The sequence below is a fragment of the Triticum dicoccoides genome, chromosome 4B, assembly GCF_002162155.2.
Source record: "Triticum dicoccoides isolate Atlit2015 ecotype Zavitan chromosome 4B, WEW_v2.0, whole genome shotgun sequence".
NCBI classification, from domain to species: domain Eukaryota; kingdom Viridiplantae; phylum Streptophyta; class Magnoliopsida; order Poales; family Poaceae; genus Triticum; species Triticum dicoccoides.
In genome coordinates this window covers 649,234,946-649,239,287 of record NC_041387.1, presented here as the reverse complement: position 1 = coordinate 649,239,287, position 4,342 = coordinate 649,234,946, and positions in this window count along the sequence as shown.

Here is a 4,342-nt window from a genome sequence, read left to right as displayed (position 1 = left end):
TGCAGAACTCGGAGGTGTCGTGCGTTCGGTACTTGGATCGGTCGGATCGTGAAGACGCAACTACATCAACCGCGTTGTCATAACGCTTCTGCTTTTGGTCTACGAGGGTACGTGGACAACACTCTCCCCTCTCATTGCTATGCATCACCATGATCTTGCGTGTGCGTAGGAAATTTTTGAAATTACTACGTTCCCCAACAATCTCCTCCTTGCCCTGGCTTCGGGCGGATGCAGAGGAGGCAACAACACGCGGGGGTTGCAACAACGGCCGGTTTTGCCTGACACATGTCGACAATCTAATGGTCGCGCATAATTGCATCCTATGCCTGTTTAGGCAGCTGTCAATAGTTGGTTTAGCAGGCGGATGACGCCTAGCAGTCGCCTAAAAATATCCACCTACATAGGCGACGTAGATGAGCCAACACAACATGGGTGAGGGAAACTCCAACGCACGACCCAAAACGGACGCCCGCTTTGACCGAGTTTTGTCCGTTTGGGAGTGCCAATGGGGCGGTGTCCGCCCGGATTTCTGGATATGCCGGCAGTACGCCCAACGGGCGGACGCATCTCGTCCGCATACATTTTTTTGCCGCAGTTCTTATTATTTTCATCAGTGATTTTTTGATACATTTGAGTACATTCACCGAATCTTGACTAGAATAGAAAGACCAAAGAAAAGAAGAACCACAAGAAGACATGTTAAAAGATACCCAACTTCCATAACTGCTTCCGCAAGCTGGATTAGTTTCTTCTCCATGCCTTCATTGTTGCCACGGATTCTCAATCTTGCATACTTCTTTCTTCTTCGGGTCTAAAGAAGTAAACATTGGCTCATGCGGGCGGATCAGACAGCAGTCATGCACGGATCCAACGGTCGTGAGCCGACATACGCGATGTGCGCTTCTGCCGACCGACGCATAACACCGTTCCTAAGAGCATCTCCAACAGCCGTGCTTCGCGCCGCGCGCTAAAAACTAGTTTGTCGCGTGCCGTTCGGCTGGTTTTGCGCGGCTGCCAGCGCTGGCTCCAACAGCCGTGCTAAAATGCAGAGCGCGCGCGCCGCTCCAGCAGCACGCAAAAATGCAGCGTGTGCGACTCGCACAAACAACATATACATTTCAAATAGAAGAAAAAATGATCAAATTAACAAAATAAATCAACAATAAATAGTTCAATTTCGTTATTATTACAACCCAAACAAATAGTTTATCGTTCAGTACAACAAATACTGCAATAAACACAACAAATAGTTCATGAACAATACAATGTCGAACACAGAAATCATGCTCTTTATCGTCCATGCCATGCCCACCACTCCTCAATCAGATCCTTCTGAAGATCATTGTGCGCTGCGGGACGCCGAATGGCATGATAGGAGGCAACAAAACGGGCCACCCTTTCAGCCCTCCGTCACACTCGCACGGGATGTCCCAAGAGCTCATACTATGAGTAATCTAAATCTTGGCCATGCTCATTCTCGATGATCATGTTGTGCATGATCACACAAGCGTGCATGATGTACCAAAGCATTTTTTGATCCCAAAATCTAGCCGGTCCTCTCATAATAGAAAATTGGGCTTGCAAAATCCCAAAAGCTCTCTCCACATCTTTTCTAGCCGCCGCCTGAGCATTGTGGAAATCAAGATTTTTCTTACCTTCCGGCTTTTTCAACGGCTTCATGAAGGTTTGCCACTTTGGATAGATGCCATCCGCTAGATAATAGCCATAGTTGTACATACGTCCATTTGCTACAAATTGCACCGGTGGAAACTCACCATTTGCAATCTTATTCATCAGTAGTGAACGGTTGACAACATTGATGCCATTCAAAGATCCAGGCATTCCAAAGAATGCATGCCAAATCCAAGTCTCCTGATCGGCCACCGCTTCAAGGATTATAGTGGAACCCTTTTTTTGGCCGTGGAATTGCCCATGCCATGCCTTTGGACAATTCTTCCAACTCCAATGCATGCAATCTATTGAGCCAAGCATGCTAGGAAAGCCGCGAGTTTTGTTCATCGCCAATAGCCTTGCGACGTTTTTAGCATTGGGAGATCTCAAATACTCCTCACTAAACACTTGCACAATTCCCACTGCAAAGCGCTTGACACACATGATGGCTTGGCTCTCACCCATAGCCAAGTGATCATCAACTAGATCAGCCGGGATACCGTATGCCAACATATGCAAAGCGGCTGTCACCTTCTGAAAGGTGCTATGCCCGAGCTCTCCGGCAGCATTCCTCCTTTGCTGAAAAAACCGGTCATGGCTCGCTAGTTTCTCTGCAATGCGCCTGAACAAGTCGGTGCTCATCCTAAATCGGCGACGAAAATACGACTCCGGGTATGTGGGATTCTCCACGAAATAGTGCCTCATCAATCTGTTATGGGCATCAATCTTATCTCTCCAAATTTTCTGCCGACCCATAACCGAACCACCGTGCTTCGGTTTTTTATTGATATGCATAGCTAGGATCATTGCAAGATCCTCCTCCTCTTCCATATCAAATTCTTCTTCAAAAGAATCATACGACGAACTCATCTACAATGTTCAATACTATGCTATAAAAACTACAATGAACATGCACCAAAATCATGAAGTTTGAGCAATATATACCTTGTAGGCGTTTTGTCGAACACCTTGTGGGCGCCGAGCGGCAGCGAGCGCTCAGGCGCTGTTCGTCGGAGGACGGACGCGCGCGAGGGCCGGCGGGACTAGAGGGGGGGGCGGAGAAGCCGCGTCGGCGCGGGGATAGGCCGAGGAAGCACCGGAACAGTCGGCGGGGGGCGCGGGCGGCGGCGCCAGATCCTATTCGGCGCCTTAAGCGCCGGATATAGGCAAACCGGCTAACGGGCGCACACCCCCTCTGCACCTTGGGCCGGCCCACTTTCGTCTTTCTTTTTCTGTTGTTTTAAAGTTCAAAAAAGATGCGGCCGTTCGCGTTAGAGGAGCTGGGAATCGATCCCTGGACGAGTGGAATAGAGTACGACGCGACAACCACCGGCAACTGCCCTAGTTGTGCTCATTTAATGTTTCCCCCCTTTTTCTTCTTTCTCATTCCTTTTTTCTCTTTTCTATCCTTCTTTGCTTTTCTTTTTCTAATTCGAGAAACTTTCTTTCTTCATAATTTTTTGTGCAAAATCGATGAACTTTTTTCAAATTTGGTGAACTATTTTCACATTTGATGAACTGTTTTCAAATCTTTGATGAGCTTTTTCAAATTCCATGAACTGTTTTTAAAATTCGATGAACTTTTTTCACATCCGATGAACTTTTCCTCAAATTCAGTGAACTATTTTCATATTTGATGAACTTTTTTCAATTTTTTGTGAACCTTTTTTTCCAAATTTGTTGAACTTTTTTCAAATTCTATGTTTCTTTTCAAATTTGTTGAATATTTTTTCAGAGTTGATGAACTCCTTTTGAAAATTGATGTACTTTTTTCAAAATTACGAACTTTTTTTAGAACCAATGAACTTTTTTTTAGAATTGATGAACTTTTTTTCAAATTTGTGAACTTTTTTGACAATCTATGGAATTTCTTCAGTATTATGAACGTTTTGAATTCATGAACGCTTTTTAATATATGAACCTTTTTCTAACTCGTGATGTTTTTTGAAATTTGGGGACATTCAAATTTTGTTCACATTTCTTTTCAAAAGAAATCCCGTTTTTCTAAATAGCGCGTCAAAGTTCAGTTCTTAAAACCTTCGCGTTGTAATATTTCGCAAGTGGTTAATGGGTCAAGTGGTTACCCAACCATTAACTGCAACTGCTGGCGCAGGTTCGAATCCTCAGGAAAGCAACACTGGAGCGGGCGCAACAAATAAACGGCGTACGATTGCGTTTCGGCCAGCGCGCTGAACTACATATGCCGCGCGCGCTGTTTTTGCGAGCCCGCTGGATCAACTATACCGGTTACGCGCATGCTAATACGTTCAATTTTACGCGACGCTAGTTTGGCGCGGCCGTTCGAGATGCTCTAAGAAATAGAAATAGCAACCGCTGTAAAATTTACATTCTCCGTTATGTTGTGGCCAGCGTGTAAAAAGCCAACCGACACGGTGATACACCGCGTTGGTGTGTCCCACCCACCACCCGGGTTGAGATCCTCTGCAGTACCGTATGATGCTGTAGTGTGGATGACATGTGGGGCCAGGTCCCACATGGCAGTGACTGTACATCACCGTACAGTACTGCAGAGGATACTAACCCCCACCACCCCACCCCACCGGCCCAAGTCATCTTCCACGCGCTGGCCGGCCGGCCGAATTGATTCCGAGTCCAACTCTGAGCTGTCCCCCATCGCCATTTTCCGTCTCCATTTCTCCCCACCTTCCCC